The sequence below is a fragment of the Natator depressus genome, chromosome 7 (assembly GCF_965152275.1).
Source record: "Natator depressus isolate rNatDep1 chromosome 7, rNatDep2.hap1, whole genome shotgun sequence".
NCBI lineage: Eukaryota > Metazoa > Chordata > Testudines > Cheloniidae > Natator > Natator depressus.
Window position 1 is genome coordinate 96,441,164 of NC_134240.1, and position 18,654 is coordinate 96,459,817.

At 42.9% G+C, this 18,654-nt stretch overlaps 1 long non-coding RNA gene across 1 annotated transcript in view; it reads right to left on the reverse strand.

Annotated features, from left to right (window-relative positions):
- Positions 1 to 11,785, reverse strand: part of LOC141991676 (uncharacterized) — a 37,285-nt gene extending 25,500 nt beyond the window's left edge. Inside the window, exon 1 of the long non-coding RNA XR_012640428.1 lies at positions 11,574 to 11,785. This is a non-coding gene — a long non-coding RNA (uncharacterized LOC141991676). The remainder of the gene's footprint in view (positions 1 to 11,573) is intronic.
- Positions 11,786 to 18,654: the final 6,869 nt, after the last annotated feature.

Genomic DNA, 18,654 nt, shown 5'->3' on the forward strand with positions numbered 1-18,654 from the left:
ATCCTAGAAAATTCAGTTGCCTCTGGAAAGAAGTTGTAGTAAATGTGAAGACTAAATTCAGTGTGTGAGAGAGGGATTTTGGTTCTGTTTCAAGTAAAAAGCTCCCCACAATCTTAATTATAGAATTATTACTGAGGCTTGCAAAGTTCAGCCCCGTGTGCCTAGATAAAGTAGCACATTTGGAAGATATATTCAGTGGACCAATAGATACTGAAAATCAGCAATTAACACTGGAACCATTTATCAAAATTCAAAATAAGAGAAATAAGTTTTAAGAGTATGGTTTGGCAATTAAAATATACTAAGGAGGAGGACTAAATTGTGGCTTTTCTACAAGTCCCATGGATAGGGCCATATGTAGTTACTTTATGCCCCCTAATTCCTCTGCACATAATTAGATGGATCAAGACCTGGCTATAAAGCAGCAATAGTGCAAAGGCTTGTTGAAGGCCACTGTATTGTTTTAGGGAAAAGGAAGGGAGTTAATGGTTGTTTTAACGTTAACTGTTTAAACAATACATTTTGAAAGAAGTCTGGGTGTCCTTTAAGTTTCATTCAGTTGTTACCATGTAATCTAGGGTTAGAAAGACTTTGGTAGATGTTCACTTATATAAAATGACATGGAGAATCTTGGAGTTTTGAGCTAAACCTCCCAATAGTTTACCAACTATTGGTTTCTTTACCAACTTTTACTACTCCCTCACCCAAACAAATCAAACACAGCTGCAGGTAGCTGGGTGCTGCTTCTCAAGAGCTACTCAGGAACTGAGGGAAGTGCTTGCCTCTCAGAAAGATGCCCTTCTCCCCCTATTCATAGAAGGCTCCCTAGCTACTCCCATGCTCCTCTCTTTGAAGGTGTTGGCTGGTGCTCTCACCAGCTTCCCCTCCCTCTCTTTTACACCAAAGCTGTGTCAGAAAGAGGCCTGAGAGAGCAGTATTTTGCCATCAATCACATTGCCAAGGAAAGCAGCATGTATGGGGAGCTTGTTCCCCTGCTGCCATGCTACTGGATGAAGAAGCTGTGACAGCATGCCAGGGCACTGCCTGGTTCCCAGTGAACGAGGAGTTACTCAGCTCAGCTTTCCTCTGCCTTAGCTCAGGGCCATAGTAATGGCTGTATGGGAAAGAGAGGGGAGTTTGCCTTAGGCTCTCCACTCTGGGGTTACTGGACTAGATGAACCCCAGTCTAGATGGTTTTCCAGTTTTACTTTCTGCATGTGTTAAATTTTTTACTTTCTTGTTACAAACACTAACTCTCAAGGGAGAGACACTGCTGATTGCTTTTCTGGTGAGTCACTCAAGGAGAATTCCCTTCCTTGCCACACCCTGAGACCTCTGACCAGCAACCACTCCCAGACTGGGACTCAAGGCAATATCATCCTCAGATTGCCAATAGCAATAGAAGTCTACCTACCCTCTTTCCCAACTCTTAACTGAGACTCTCAGAGGACAGTGGCTGAGAGAGTAAGGGCTTGTCTACATGGTGAAGTTAGTGTGCCTCAAGCTAGGGTGTGAATTTACAGTGCACTGGCTACTCTGTGCTAACTCACTATGTGGACATGCTTACTGCGCACTAAAAATGCCTTCTGTGCCCTGGAACTCCTTTTCTGCTGTGAGGACTTTGAGAAAAATGCTAGGTCAGCAGCCAGACGCCAAGTGAGGAGAGATACTTACCAGAAACCCCTCATCCCTGGCCCCACCCCAGAGCCCGCACCCCAAGCCGGAGTCCTCACCCAATCCCACACCTCAACCTCCTGCCTCAACCCAGCCCAGTGAAAGTGAGTGAGGGTGGGGGAAAGCAAGCCACCAAGGTGTGGGGAATGTAGTGAGCCGGGGGTAGGGCCTAGTGTGTTCGGTTTTGTGCGATTAGAAAACTGACAACCTAAAGTGAGTCAGTATATCAGTATCATCCCTGCTCACACAAATGGATAAAGCAGAGGGACGGCAAGTGTGCTCATGAACAAAAAAAAAAAAGAGCTAATAATTCTAATTTTAGACTCCGTATTCTGGATAGTTCCCTTTTACACTAATACCTTTAATTTAGCCAACTTCCTATTAAAAGGCTCATAGAAGTCTTGACTCTGACTTTGGCAATGCACTTTATTTCTCCAGTCAAAGTCTCACCATTTACCCTCAATGCCTTTTTGAAAAACTCCTAATAGCCCCAGCCTGGTCAAGGTCCATCCAGAAACTTTTCAGCTGTTTAATCTTGCAATTTAATAATATTTGCTAGTAACAGCCCTGATAACAGTACCCAGAGGGAAGTTAGACAAAGCTGGACTACATTCAGCATTTCCTTCAGAGCAGAGAAGGCCAGAAACAGAAAACTTTTAAGAATGTACAGCTCTCTATTTACCGTCTTACAGGTCTGCTCAATTGTGTGTGATAATACAAAATGGCTACAGTTGCCAGGGCTAAATTACCAATGACATTGAGTTACCCTTTCATTCAAATACATGCAATAGTAAACAGTAACAACATAACTAAAGCTGTAAAACAGCTGAATTTTAGCAATAATAAAAAACAATAAATACATTCAATCCCATGAACCAACAGCCTCCAGACTGCCATCAGATCAGTACACAACTATTACAGATCCTGATCCTGTCTGGCCTTCTGCAGCATATCAGATTTACTTAAAATTTGGCATCTAATAGTGTCTATGCCATATAGTTTTCTATTTTAGGAGGAATTGGTGCTTAGACTTTTACTTTTTTTGTTTGTTTGTTTGTTTTGTTTAGTGTAACAGATTATTTGATACATATACACCTTTTCTGATTATGCAGTTGTGGGTAAAGCCACGCCATCCCATCTAGAATGGAATAGTAAATCATTCAGACATTATGCAGAACTTCACTGGTTTTTTTAAAAAGATGTAGTTATGGAAGATATTTCACAGTTTGAAATCTACAACTCAGCTGGACTTTGGATTTTACATGTGAAACAAATTACAGGTGACAGAAAGTTACAATTCTGCCTTATGTGTCATTCACACCAACTGGCAGCTCATTGCTACAGATACTAGACCACCAGTGCCATCTTGAATGGGTTATTTTCTACCACAATTTATAACTTGCATGGAAAAAATGTAGCAGTGTGGAATTATTCAGTTGACACACGTCATCTTGGATTTAAGATTCTGTTAAATTAGGCCAAGCAACATTTCTTAATTGTTTTATTACTTATTTTTTAAAAGAGTTTCATTTTCTAAAATGTCAGACTCATAGACTTTAAGGTCAGAAGGGAACATCATGACAATCTAGTCTGACCGCATATTAAATCCATAAATAATTTTCCCAAATACTGATAACTTAATATTAAAGTCCCTTATTTGCAGAGAGCTTGTATAAAATACACAGCCCCATCAACCATTAGATTTTTGATATCGGTGGGAGTTGAGAACTCATCACTTTACACATTTTAAGTGACATATACAGATCTCTGTGTTTTATTCTCCACTCACCTTTCTCCTATTACTGGGATTTTTAAAAATATATTACCAAATCATTCTGGAGACAGAGAAATACATGGGCATTTTGATCTCTTTCAGCAATTAGTTCCAGAATCATGATCCAGCTACAAGAGATCTGTCTCCCATACTCACTAGCCTCACTCTTGTGTTTGGTAGTTTAATTATTGCAGAGGAACATGACTATCACTGCAGGTCATGACTGCAGAAGCCTACTCTTTACTAAGACTCAGTCCCAGATTTTTAAAGGTATTTAGTCATTGCGCCGCTAAGCTTTGCAATGCCTAAGTGATTTAGGGGCCTAAGTCTCATTTCTAAAAGTGACAGAGGCACTTAGGATCCTCAGTCTCATTGAAAGTCTAAATACCTTTATAAAACTAGGCCTTAATTCCTAAATGTTTCCATCATTGCTACCATGTAAAGGCCGATTTGTTTGGAAATAGCTGGAGAATGTTTAAAGTAATGTTTTCAGGAAGAGGGATTTTCTTCTTGCTTAAAGAAAGCAGCCAACCCCTCTTAAGTTTGAGCCCTTTGTTTCCAGTGGGGATGGGTAAGCACCAAGGGAGGGAAATGGAGCTCCCACTAGAAATACAAGATCTATCTGAAAGGATCCAAGGGCAGAGGTCCTTGGTTTCAGCCGGCTTTGAACCTAGGACTGTGGGGTGCCTAGGTCACCGAAACTCCATCACCCCCACAAATGGAGAGAGATGAAGCAGCAACTCACTCATCTTGGAAGGTCAAGCCTCACAGAAAGCACTGTGAGAACAACTAAGGCCTGGGGCATCTGATTTGCTCACATCCACTACTGAAGCCAGGAAGTGACCCAGATGAGTTGTTTGAGCAACCGTGCAGGCTCCCTGTTGCTGCTGGATCAGACGCCGCTCTTTGCCGGTCTCCTAGGATGTGTGTCAAACCCCATTCCTGAATCCTCCTCCACTCCTGCCCCCGCTTCTAGTTCCTCCTTTACTCCTGCTCCATGCCTGATCCTTGCCTCGTCTCTGGTTCTTGCCCCTGAGCTTTTCTCCTGACCCTTGGCTTCTACTACAGCTTTGACCCTTGCCTTGACTCCTGACTCTGATTCCATCTCTGCTCAATGGTGACTGGTGGTGAGCCTACTTACAAGGGAAGCATTGGACTGGGCTTCGTCCCTCTTAGAAGAGGGCAGCGCAGTTTTCACCAACTGGGACACTTTCATACAAGCATTCTCTGCTACATTCGACAACCCTCACTGAGCCCATACCACTGAAGTGGCACTGTGGAAGTTCTGGCAAGAGCAGAGACCCGCCACCACATAAACCACTCACTTTCAGTGACTGGTGGCAGATGTGGAAAGGAATAAGGCAGCCCAATCACACCAAATCTGGTGAGGCTTGAGTGAAGAGATGAAGGATTAACTGTCCCATGTCAAGAGCCTCTCCCAAATGAATGCTTTCATTGACATAGCTCTCTGAATTGACACCCAATTATGAGAAAGAAAGAAAGAAAGAAAGTGTGGGTCCACCCCCATCACTGTATGTTGAACCAAAGCCATGTGTACCAACCCCTGAGGCAATACCGATTGACCTAAGCTGCCACCTGACCCTGGAAGAAAAGGCACTGATGATATTAGGGGAACTTGTATATCTATTGCATGAACTTGTGTATCTACTGGGGGGCATCTAGACACATGCTCACCTCCTGCTTGATCAGAAAGCTGCCAGGAAACTTAACAGGCCCATGCAAGGTAAGGGGAGCTGGCTTGGGTAAGGACAAGGTAAAGGGAACTGTTAGTTTTCACAGTACCATCCTGGTACTACCTCCTGACTGGGCACCCAGACGTGAACTGAGACCAGAGGGGCTTCTCCTCATATCTAAGCTCTGATACAGATCTGCCTCCTGGATCTAGCCACACCCTTCCACCGCCAATGATTGACTCCAGGGCTGCAGCAAATTTCAGCAATGCCGAGGTAACCTTGTGCAGCCCCCTCCAGCCCAAGAGTGGGCTGTATCCTGTCAAAACTATCTATGTGTCCCTTGTCTTCAGGGTTGGTGACCTACAAAACTGTGCCCTTAGATATTGATTTCTAGGGACATTGAGAGGTTATGCAACTAAATGCAATCCATTCACTACACTTTCCCTGATTCTTGGCATTGCTTGGTGGTGCAGCATGACCCCATTATTTCCTGATGGAAAAGATCAGTTTTTCTTTCAGTTACTGCCTGCAACCCACTGAGTCCCATTCTCTAGCCCTGTGTTTAGAGCTACACCCAGGACTGTGACACTTAGGAAAAAAAACCCAGGCCTTGGGGCCTAGCCCACAGGACACCATCCCCCTAGCAAGTATCAAGACTTCTTGGAAGTCTTTGAAGAGAAAAATGCAGACATTTTATCTCCACAATGGAATTATGATTGACACATAGATCCACAACCATGTTCCCTATGGGTGGATATACCCTATGTCAGAACCATAACTGAAAGCCCTTTGGGCCTACACATCCAAGAAAACCTAGTGAAGGGCTTTATCTGGTTAGCCACTTCCCTCGTAGGGGCCCTGGACCTTTTTGTGATAAAGAAGGATGGAATGCTATGCCTCTGTGTAAATTATCAGGCTTTGAACCAGATAACAATCCAAAACTCACAGCCCCTGCCCTTAATCTCAGAGCTACTGGACTGAATGTGATCCACCAAAATCTTTATTTAATTAGACCTCTGCTGGGTTTACAATCTGGGGAGAGTTTAAGTGGAGGACAAAAGGAAGATAGCATTCTGGACTCATTGGAGGCACTTTGAGGAGGTGATCATGCCATTTGGATTAACCAGTACTCCCACCCCCTTCCAACACTTGGTATGACATGTTCAGGGAAATCTTAGTCATCTACCTGGATGATATTGATATTTTATGAGGATCCCTAACATCACAATAAACACACCTAGTTCATCCTGGAAATATTACAGAAATGTGGACTATATGTGAAACTCAAAAAATGCATGAGTGACCAGCCGTCCACTGAGTTCTTGGGGTATATCATCTCCCTGAAGGGTATCATATGGACCCTCAGAAGGCTGAAGCAATCCACAACTGGGAAGCATCCCAGGCCATCTGGGAGCTGCAGATCTTTCTGGGATTCAACATTTTTTAATTGGCGATTCATTCTGAATTTCTTGGGGCAAAAGGCCTCCCCAACTTCCTTTCTCCGCAAGTCTGCCAAGTTCATTTAGTCACCTGAAGCACAGTGAGCCTTTGATTAGCTCCAGATTGCCTTCATAACAGCCCCCATTGTGACACATCTGGGTGCCACTGAGCCATGCATGGTGGAAGCAGATGCTTCAAGCGTGGCTCTTGGTGCTGTCTTGTCCCAAAGGCTTGGGCCCCAATTGGTATTGAACCTTTACACATACTAATTTCACAAGCTCACACCTGCTGAAATTAACTATGAAATACTATACAGAGAACTGCTTGCTGTGAAATCCTCTTTTGAACAGTGACAATTCTAATCTGTAGGCAGCTTGATGCCCACTATAGGTCTTCACCAACAATAAAAACTTTGAATATCTCTGGATGGCTTAGGCACTGAACCAAAGACAGCCCAGGTGGGCACTATTCTTCTCCCAATTTAACTTCACCCTTTCATACCATCCAGGAACCAGAAATGCGAAAGCAGATGCCCCATCACATAAAGGGGAATATTACCAGGGAAATGAAGAGCCCAACTGGAATCACCCCATATCTCTTGAAGACCTGTAAATTCATTAACACCTGACCTCCCTGGACATGCCTGCAGACGGCCACCTCTGCTGAGAAGACTCCCAGAGAAGGGAATGGCCAAAGTGCAACAATCCACATGGAACAGGGTGACATACATCACAGTTACGCATTCAATTACATTTATGCCATGACACCTTGCTCACAGGCCACTTTAGTCACCTCAAGACTTTTTGCACTCTTGCTCATTTCTTCTGGTGTCCTGGTATGTGTACTGAAGTCTGAGACTGTGTAGACTCCTGTATTACATGTGTTTGTACTAAGATGCCTCATGGGAAACTCCTTGACATCCTAAAACCTCTGGAGACTCTGGATCTCAATCACTTTGGACTTTGTTTTGGAACTCCCAGGCTCCAAGGGTCACACTGTAGTCCGAATGCTCATAGACCAACTAACTAAGGTGGCCCACTTCATTCCCTGCAGCCATCTGCTTTTGGATGAAGCAGCAGCCCAGCTGCTGGTGGTGCACATCATCCACCTCCAGAGGCTTCCAGACCAAATCATCTTTGATCGAGAGCCACAATTTGTCTCTCGCTTCTGGCAGGAGACACTCTGCCTAATGCATCCACCTCTACCATATATCACAGCCATATCGACAGGCATTTGGTGAGGGTCAATCAAGTACTGGTGCTTTATTAACTTCCATCAAGACAACTGAGTTTCCCTGATACAATATACCAAATTCTCTTAAAAGTAATACCTATCATCTACACAGGACAGAGCTCCTTCTTTTCAAATTATGGATATCATCCCCATTTCCACACTGCATTATCTGGAGTCTGTCAATTGGGTCCAGAATTCACTATATCCAAGATACTTTTCCTCCAGAGTCACCTGGAAGAGGCTAAAAAGGCCTACAAGTGATTTCCGGACCAGCAACCCCAAATGTCAGGCATTTGCTGTGGGCCAGAAGGTCTGGTTTTCCAAAGAACACCTTGGGACAAACAAGCCTTCTCAGAAGTTAGACCATCAGTTCCTCAGTCCCTTCCAAATCTACCAGCTGGTGAACCCAGTAGTGTTTTAAGTTGCAACTTCAATAGTCCCACTTCATCTATCCCGTATTCCATACATCACACCTCAAGCCCTATGTAGAGAATCCCTTTCTGGATCAGCTTCAACAAACGCCTCCACCAGTCGAGATTCAGGGGCACAAGATTATATAGTGCACGGAATCCTTGAATCCCATCTGAGGCAAGGTTGCCTTCAGTATCTCACAGACTAGGAAGGTTACAGTCCCAAGGAAAGATCCTGAGTGCCTATATCCATGTCCCCAAGCTAGTGGAAAAGCTGATATCATCCCAGCAAGCCAGGGTCAGTGCCACCCTGGAGGAGTGCACAGGCAGTGTAAGGATGAAAGGGTGCAGGTCCCTGGTTTCTGTTGGTCTAGAAACTGGAACTGTTGGGCCCTAGGTTTCTGATACTGCCTCGCTGTCACCAAGGGAGACAGACAAAGGAGTACCTCACTAATCTTGGAAGGTCAGGCCGCAGAGGAAGTCCTATTGGAACACCTATTGGAAAGCCAGGAGTACCTGATTGGCTAGCACCCGCTTAAGCCAAGATGTGATCTGGGTGGGTTCTCTGAGCAATCACACAGACTCCCGGTTGCTGCTGCATTGGACCCTGTTCTTTGCCTGTCTCCTGTGTTCTGTAACCAATGCTCTTCCTGCTATGCTCCTGTCCTGTTCCTGCCTCACTCCTGCCCCAACTCCCCGTTCCTGCTTTACTCCTGCTCCATGCCTGATCCTTGTCTGGTCTTTGGTTCCTGCCCCTATGCCTTGCTCCTGACCATCAGCTCCAATTACACCTCTGATCCTTGGCTAAACTCCTGATTCCGGTTTCTGCTCTGACCATTAGGAACCAGAATGTAGACAGTCTGGCCTAACACTGTCATGCTATTAAATTAGTACATTTTGGGTGCTATTGCAACCTAAATTATGATAAGCGCTGTACACATATAGGAAAATTGTGTCCCTACCACAAAGAACTCAATAATTAATAGTAAAGCATACTAATTGTTTAACAAAGTCTTTGTGTAATACTTGTGCTAATATTCAGGCTTGGAGAAACAAAACAGAATGCATATTGGCAGAATGAACTTTTTGTTCGGCTGCTGACTTATGATTTATTATTTGTTGAGTGCCAACAGTGTTCTTAGTGACATATGGATAGATAAACAAAAGATTGTTTCTTCTGCTTTCCATGGAACTTAGCAGAATAGCAGTTGGCATGAAGGACCAGCAGTGAAGTGGTTAAACTACTTGCAGTGCTGAAACATGAATATGCTTAGCAAATGCATTTCCATCTTCAAAAATGAAAAGCCAACATAAATACACAAATAATGTTTACATAATGGGGAATGGATGGGAATAACTCTCAACTGGTAATTCTTCCAAACAAAGAAAGCTTTTCTGTGACTCAATAATCCTCTTATGCACCAGCTATACATAATTGATACTTCTCAATTATACACCTGCAGAAGCAGCATATGATTATCCCTTGTTTAGCCAGTTTTGAATCCAGCATGCCAGCTTTCCATATTTTCCATGACTCCACACCTTATATTTTGCTAATGCCTTTGATAGGGAACTACATGTACTCTAATTATGGCATACAGTGCCTGTCTGCTCTATTTCCCCCCCTGCTTTGTCTAGCTAAGCAGCATGGTATCAGCTAAAATTCCATTACATTATTCAGGTATGACCTTCCTTTTCTGAAATCAGATTTACCCTCCCTTAATCTGTAATTTTCCATTTCCTCCCCTATGGGGCTTGTTCAGAGACTCTGATCTCTCTTTCTTTGAGCTACCACATTTACATCAGATTGAGCCCTTTCAGTTTCACGAAGGCAAAGGAGATAGTTACATTATAAACAACAAAATTGGCAGCATAATTTAACCCCTTGCTTCACTCTAGTCAATCAACAATCAAAAAGTGACTTGAGCATGGTAGGTTTCAGAGTAGCAGCCGTGTTAGTCTGTATTCGCAAAAAGAAAAGGAGTACTCGTGGCACCTTAGAGACTAACCAATTTATTTGAGCATAAGCTTTCGTGAGCTACAGCTCATGGTAGCGTGCTTTGCATCTGCAAGTAGCTTGGAATTTCTGAGCAGCTCTGTGGGTGGCACACGAAAATGTCTGCCTCCTCCTGAGGTGTGGTGCACTGCTCAGTGGGAAACATGTATGGATACACAGTCATGGGTAATAAATAATAACTGTAAAACAATAACAAGTATTTAGATAGCATCTTGTGCAGTAAATGGCTTCCAAGGAACTTCCAATGGCATGAAACATCTTCACCTCCTACTGATCTCTAGGTCCCTTGCCTGAATGCCGGGGGGGGCGGGGGAGGTATTTCCTTCATCTGTGAATACCCACAGACGACTGATAGCCTTTGGTTAATTAACCTAGAATAATGTTTATCTGACCCATGTGCCAGGGACTTTGCTTTGGAGCTCTACAGTTGTGCAGAAAGCCCTCCATGGCCAAATCCTCCCATCAAATATACACACACACACACACTGAAGTCAATGGGAGTTGTGATCACACATGAGGGCATTTTGAGGGCATCTGTTTTGCACAAGGGTGTTGTCCGTGATTGTGTTGTGGTCAACACTTTTGTTATATGTTGGTGCAGAACCAGCAGAATGAGACTTGCATCCCCACTGACAGGTGGTGTTTCCACTGATGCACAGCTGTGCTGCCTCTCCATAACCAACTGCTCAACAGAACAAGTCCTACTGCATTGCCTTCACTTATTTGTGAAGTGCCAGACCACTGGAACATTGCAGGTGGTAGGCATCATTTGTAAACTAAGGCTGGTTACTAGCTGACATCAGTGGTGCAGCTTATGTTTCCACCCAGAGCAGTAAAGTACATGATTTTATGTAATTGATGTCACTGGATGATTGCACTGAAGTCCATGACAAAACTCCTATTATCTTCAAAAGGCCAAGATTTCACCCACTGTCTATATTTTTCCTTTTGGAGCTCTGATACCTTTAAACCACTCACACTGTTACCTCCACACTTAAGTATGTGTTCTCTTCTGAGAGGAAGGGGGAGTGGTAAAATGCACAATAGATCTTGTACTTTTTCTCCCACACACCTTTCTGTCACACTTCTATATGTCAAAGGGAAAAAACCAGAATCTAAAAGTAATGTCATGACCTGTAGTGGTGCTAGGCATAAATACCACTGTTCTCTATGAGGCCTTTACAAACAATAACAAAAGTGTGTGGAGGGGGGAAGAGGGATGCATTCAAAGTGAGCCAACTACTTCCCGTCCTCCGCCTACAATGCTTTAGCCATTTCATGAGTCTCTCTTCAGTTGTCAGGATCAGCACCCCCCGTGCAAATGAACTCACCAGAGATCAGGTCCCAGAACAGGGTTCCCAAGTCTGTGCTCCAAAAGGATTTGAGGTCCTTATAGGTGGGATTGCAGAGCAAAGCTTCTCACTGCTGCTGATAGAGAAAAGGAAATGAGAAACTGAAAAAAAATGGATGAAAGAGTCAGGGCCTATTATTGTTTTATTTCCCCTGCTAGTTCAGACAAGGTATTCCGTGGAGCTGAGACAGTCATTGGAAAAAAGTAATGATTTGGTGACTCTGATAACTCAAGAAGCCAAGACACTACTTATCTCTTCTACACAGCCCTGAGTCAGTGAGACAGAATCAATTCCTTGGTGAAGCAGTTTCTTCTGAGTAAAGCTTCACTCCATATTTGGCAATGCATTTTAACAAATAAACAAGAAGCACTCAGCTAAGCAAGCTGCTAAAATGTGTCTCACTGTAAGGGGCTTACTCATTTCCTTTGAGCTCTCTGCCACATATTGTTTACAGAACAGATACCTCTCAAGCATTAGGGTAAGGCTAAAAAAATGTGAGCTATGATTTTTAAAATTCTTTCTTCTACACACATGGCTGGTTAATAAATAAAGCAGTGGAATTCAGAACCAGACAATCCTGAAAAAATGTTAAATGTACCATGTGCTGAGAGTGACTTGGAAATAAACTTTTGAAAAATTTGGAAAAAGTCTTAGAACATCTGACACTCACTCTCTCACACAAAAATCCTTAACAGATGCCAACATCTTCTACAGTACAGTGTTTAAACTATGTTCTGCTTTCATCAGGAGATTTATAAACAGTGCTTTTATCATCAACAGAAATGAAGGGGCTTGTTCCTTTTAAAGAAACTAAGCTGTACTGTGGGCAACAGATTCATGAGACTTAAAGAGACAAGGATCTATTTTTAGATCTGTTTACAGTTCTCTCTCTTTAATCTCTCCTTGTTTGATCTCTCTATGCATTCATTTTTAACACTAGCAGTAGGAAAAAAATTAATCGGGTTTTTAAAAATAACCCTATTCTACTGACCACAGTGAGTTGGACAGAATGAAAAGATATGAGGAGAGGGGAAAATACATCTGTAGCAGAGATAAAACAAGCTAAAGAGTTTGCTAAATGGAAGGATATGGAAAAAATTTACAATAGTACATACAGATGCAGAAATTTTACCCTTGTCACAGCATTTAAAGGCTTATTAATGAATGTTGGCTTAGTGCCACAGCTGCAACATCAGTATCCGACAGGAATAAGTCTGAGTCTCTTTCTCCCAGTAGCTAGTGGAGCACAGTTGTGTTACAGTGGCTGAGGCTTGTGATGGTACGAGGAGCCTGGGAGATATTTGTTACAAGTCCCTCCTGCAGGAGGATTCCCTCTGGCTGCCTCAAAGGAGAGCGCTCACCTGCTTTGTGCAAGGCAAGCTACAGAGAGCACAAGAATAAAATAGTGTTTCCTAGATCATGGCAGGGATACTCAAAGAAAGACACAGGCCAAAGCAAACACAGACACTGGAACTAGAATTTTCAGAAGGGCTCAGCACCCTCAACTGGGGCCAGTTTTTCAAAAGAACTCTTCTCCCACAGACACCTAAATAAAGCCTCATTCGTAAAACCTGTACCAATAACCAATGTGCTGAGCTCTTTTAAAAACCTGGCCCTGAGAGTGGGTACTGAGTGCCTGAAAATCCATCCCTGGAACAGTATTTACATGGCCCATGCTTCCCAGACCTCAATCATTCACTGTTGGACTTAGGATCATTATAGAGAAGAATTATGCTGATATTTAACACATTTAAAAAAAGGTCACCACGAGTTAACCTTATACCTCCGCCATATTATTGGATAAAGATTCTCGGAATGTAAAAATACAAAGGCTATGAATGTGCTGCTCATTAACTTTAAACACTCATATTAGGCTGAACTATTCCATCTGAGTTTCCTTGAGGAGGAAAAGCACTTTATATCTGATCGAATTGAGGGATGAACTCCAAATATGTCTAACATGTGGATTTCCTTTGTGTTCAGAGGGTTTTTTTGCTAGGCAGCTTGGATTGTAATTATTTCATCTGGTTTTATTCATGCTTAGGGCCAGGTCCTGACTGTGCAAAAGAGCCATAAAGCCAACTTATTCAGGAATTTGAAGATTCCCCCTGCAGGAGGGAATCCCTACTTTGTATACAGCCAGCATAGCGGATCCACATTAACCTCTCTCAGCCCTCTCCCCCGCAGCATATGAGGCATTTGGGGCATAGACAGGGAAGGTGTCATGGCAGAGTACTGTTGTGCGCTAGCAATCCAGCAGCCATTGTAAAAAGTTCCTGGGAACTGTTGTAAGCCAGCAATAGTCAGCACAGCCTCATGGATGCTTGTGCCAGAGGCCTAACTGGCCTCAGAAGACTTAGGGAAATGGGAGATTGTAAAGGTGGGCTGGACTCAAGTATTAGGCCTTGGTGTCCATGTTCAGGTTTAAAACCAAGTATTGAAATTGCATATATTTCAGTCTCCAAACAAAAACTTCCTGGCTATATAGGAGCATAGGTTTTTCTATAGCTAGTTACCCCATTGATTCATAATGTCTGCCTTCCTCCCCATAGAGGACAAGAACTGATGCATCAGACAGATGTGAAGCCCTCATGTACAATCCACATAATTCTAAATTCTGGTCTCTGTTGCACCAATCTGACTTCAGCGTTGTTACTCTGATTTACACCAACATAAATTAAAGCAGAAGTTGGCCCTTCGTGAATTGTGCAAAAATATATGTTCCTTCCTGACCCCTACAATCAGCTTATTCCCTGATGCCTTGAGATTTAATTTCTGTTGCTGGTTATAGCTAAGAATATTTATAACTGACTATAAAATTACCTATCCTTTCAAAAAAAAATCCATCCATGGTATTTAAATTGAGATTCTCCTGTGATTCCACAGGTTGATTATAGGCTGTGAGAGTTCCTTTTATTTGTTCTAAATTTACTGAGCATTAATTTTATATGCTGATTTTTGTAGGATAATTTGGGAAGTGAAAGAAGGTGATATGGAATATGTTTCCAGAAAAAAAAAATAATAAAAAACTATTACAGTATCCATTCTTTGTCTGCACATTGCCATTTTCCTAACCAGTAGAAAATTGTGTGAATCTATGGAAGCCAAAGCGTTAAACTGTAAATCCTATATAGATGACAGTGTTTCCTGTTTCTTCTTTACTGTAGATTTTCTAATCAGATTTTTTTCTTAGACATCAAAGCAGAAGAACCTACTATTCAGCAAAAAGAAAAAGGAAATTAGCTATTTAGTGAAAAAGATGTAGACATACCAAAGGAAAATATTTTTGTATGCTTTTTATAGCAATGAAAAAACAGTCAAAAAGAGCAATTTCCCTAAAACCTATTTTTTACCATAAGTAAATTTTGTGAGATCTTCCACAGTCTGCAGCCATTCTGTTGATTTGGGGCCATATTGATAAAACTGGCAAAAGGACAAAATTGATAGAAGCATCTTTTTGGCTGTTTAAAATATTTTATTTTGTTGATGGAGAGAGAAGGAGAGAAGTCCGAAGGAAACACCTACATATAAACACACATGTACTAAAAAAATACTAGTGATGGGCCCAAAGCCAAACCCCTGGTCTAGTCCCCCATCCCTAGAGCTAACCTTCCATTTCTGGATGGACCTGTGAAAATAATTTTTGACTACTCCAACCAGAAGGATAACTGAATCTAGACAGGATCACACCACTATATACAAGGCTGGCCTGTGGTGGGAGACGTTTAGCAAGTTTATTTGATAGTTAACACCTCAAATTAACTGATTTTTTTTTTAAAGTCTGTGTATGGAAGGATCTACATCTATTTTGAAACCTTTTGTTTACTGAAACCCCAATTTTCAGAAAGAAAAGATGGGTTTGGGTAAATTAAAAAAGTTACTAACTATTTAAAAACTATTTTGATACAAATTTGGTTAAATGTGTTAGAATATTGTGGAAAATGTTGTTGAAAATGCACACTTTTGATAGTGTCTACTTCTTTTATATAGAGTTTTTGGGGAAAGGGCATTTTTTTAAAGAAATAACTTTGTGCCAGAAATTTTGACCAGCTCTAATTAGAGACCACATTCTACTTCCTCTCAATCCTGGGCTTAGCCCAGCAGCCCCTGGTGCATCTCACATTGCAGAGATGTCTTACTTGCGGTCAGGCTACCCTGTAGAGGAACAAGCACAGATGCAGGCAGCTGGCTGGGAGGGAACTTGGGGCAGCGGGCCCCTCTCTAATACATACTACATTCAGTAACACTGTGAACAAGATAAAACAAACTTCTGATATTCTGAAGGGAAAAAAGAACAGCATATGCACTTCACTTTCTCCAAGCCCTTATTAGCCATAATGATCTAGCTAGAAATATAGACCACATTGTTTCAAATTCCTTTCTTGTCTTTCAGACAATAAGAAATCCTTTTTCAATTGGCCAATCTACTCCTCCTGGCATAGGAGGCTTCAATATTCAAGCCTTCAGCTGACTTCATTTTGTTCCTGTATATTTATTTTGGCAATTACCAGTGCTCATAAACTGTGTAGCATGAGGAGCAGTTGCTCACAATTTCTGAGCCAGAGCAAGGCATGACACAGTCGAAAAGCCTCTGGGATAAATTCTTGCCTTGGATACATACACATAACACCCATTGATTTGAAATGGGATTATACATGCCTATCTGTGAAGAGGTTCACTCACTGCAAAGCATCCCTTCTGGCCAGGTGGGCATAGTAGCCATCGGTCTGGACACCGCCTGCCAATGGTCACTCTGTTGCTGTGGTGGTCCCTCTTCCCATAACTTGGCCCTCCATCCAGGTCACGATTTAGTTCTCCCCTTTTGGGGTAACAGAAAGCTCAACATAAAGCAGTCCAGTGTCCTCACAAGAGGGTCTTTGGCCCCTGCCTCTGGTCTTCATTCACTTGCCTCAAGGGTTTCTAGTGTCCTTGTTTCCTTCTCCAGATTCAGGCCACATTACCAGTGACTGGTAGGGGAACCCAATCCCTCTCACTACACCAGGTTCCAGCCCATGGACCCTACAAATAGCAGCCCAGGTCAGAAGTGGCAGAAGCTCCCTAAAAGTGGGGGACCAAGGGCATCCAAACAATGGGCCAGGCCCCCCACAGTGCCCCTTCCCTGAGTCCTGCTCCTGCACTGCCTCTTCCCACTGAGGCCCCGCTCACTCCTCTCCACTCGCTCCCCTCCTCCCCCATCACTCACCCTTATGGCTGGTAAAAAGCTATGCCCTCCCACTTTTAAAAGTGACGATGCCATGGCCCCAAGGATCCCCCTGTTCTGGAGCCCCTGGCCCAGGCCTGTGCAAATCCACTCCTTGCTGCTGTTTCCCTGGGCACTTTCCTATCCAGCCTTGCCCTTTAAGCCTCTTAAGTTCTCCTTACTCTATTCCTCCACAGAACACAGGGCTTGCCCTCTCCTTGGCAGTCCAAATCCTGCCCTTGATTCAGGGCACACCACCAGGGCCTGCACCATCCCCAGTAGCTGCTTTATGCTTCCCAGGCCACTTGCCATCCTTCTCTAGTCAGGCTAGGATCCCAGGCCTTATTCTCCCCCTGGACTTCCTCCTCACCACCTCTCTATCCCATAATGTGACCGCAGACTCTCTTCCTGCAGCCCCCTTCTGCTACAGACTTCCTCTCCTTACACTCATCAGCTTGGTCCTGCCAGCTGTGCTTTATGGTCAGTTAAGCCTGGCTCTCTTTCCAGGTGCAGCCAGATAAAATAACTGGCTTCTCAGGCTCACATTAAACCATTCAGGATCTATGCAGGGCACACAACCACACCACACTGTCCCAAGGCTAAAACTGGTTCTTTATCAGTGAACCTCATTGGGCTGAGGTTTCCTTAGTTTATATTCTACCTCCTTGTTCTTGATTATTAATATCTTAGATCCAGCCTTAAGGAATGTCAGGTACTTTTCTCCTCAGGCAATGTCCATGTAACTCCAACAAGCAGATGGTGATAAACAGTTTAGCTTGATTATTATCTGAGTACGAAAGCACTTGGCCATTTTTTAAACTCAGTTGCCAGTTGATTCCCCCCCCCCTTTGCCTTATCACTTGTTTTTGCCCTCCACCCTTTGCTATCTTAGCTTCTAGCCCACTTCCTCACCACCAACCTCTCCCTCTTTCCTCCCTACCTCTTAAATTCTCTCAGACTTTACACTGCCTCTGTTACTACTGTGTGAGTAAGTACTATTCAAGATGAGTAACAGCAGCAGAAAAACAGGCCCTTAGGCCCAGATTTTATTTTTTTTAAACAGATATTAGGCATTGCCTTACTCATCTATGCAATACCTAACTGATTTAGGAGCCTAAATGGGATTTAGGATCCTAAGTGGCTAAATGCCTTTTGTAGATAACACTTAGGTTCCTAAATCAATTAGTTATTGCAACATTCAGTGGAGCAACACCTAAATACCTTTCAAAATCTGTCCTTAGGGCCTAATCCACAGGCCACTGAAGTCAATGAAAAGAATCCCATAGGCTTCAATGGGCTCTGGAGTAGAGTACACACACCTTGTGAGACACTTCTGCTCAGGGGTGCATTACAGGGAAAGATATTAAGGAGAATACTTTGGGTGGTAAGTCTAATACAAGGTGGTGCTCCATAAATCAAGTATTTCACTTCATCCATTCCATAGCAACTACTGATATCACCACTATTTCTGATTAGAGGTGGATAAAATTTAAATTGGCATCAGAAAATAAAAAGGTTTCAGGGTAGCAGCCGTGTTAGTCTGTATTCGCAAAAAGAAAAGGAATACTCGTGGCATCTTAGAGACTAACCAATTTATTTGCTCAAATAAATTGGTTAGTCTCTAAGGTGCCACGAGTACTCCTTTTCTTTTTTAGAAAATAAAAAAGAGCAAGAAAGCATTAGAACCATCCTCGTGGCTAGGAATAATCTATTCACCAGCCTTAATATAGGCCTGGAGAAATAATCAAGAACTACGAAACAGAATCTGCAAATAAACTGCAGTAATTATTCAGCAGTTAACTGAAGCTCCCTTACGAGCTGCTTTTTCTCTGTGTTGAAACAGGAAATAAGGGCTATTTT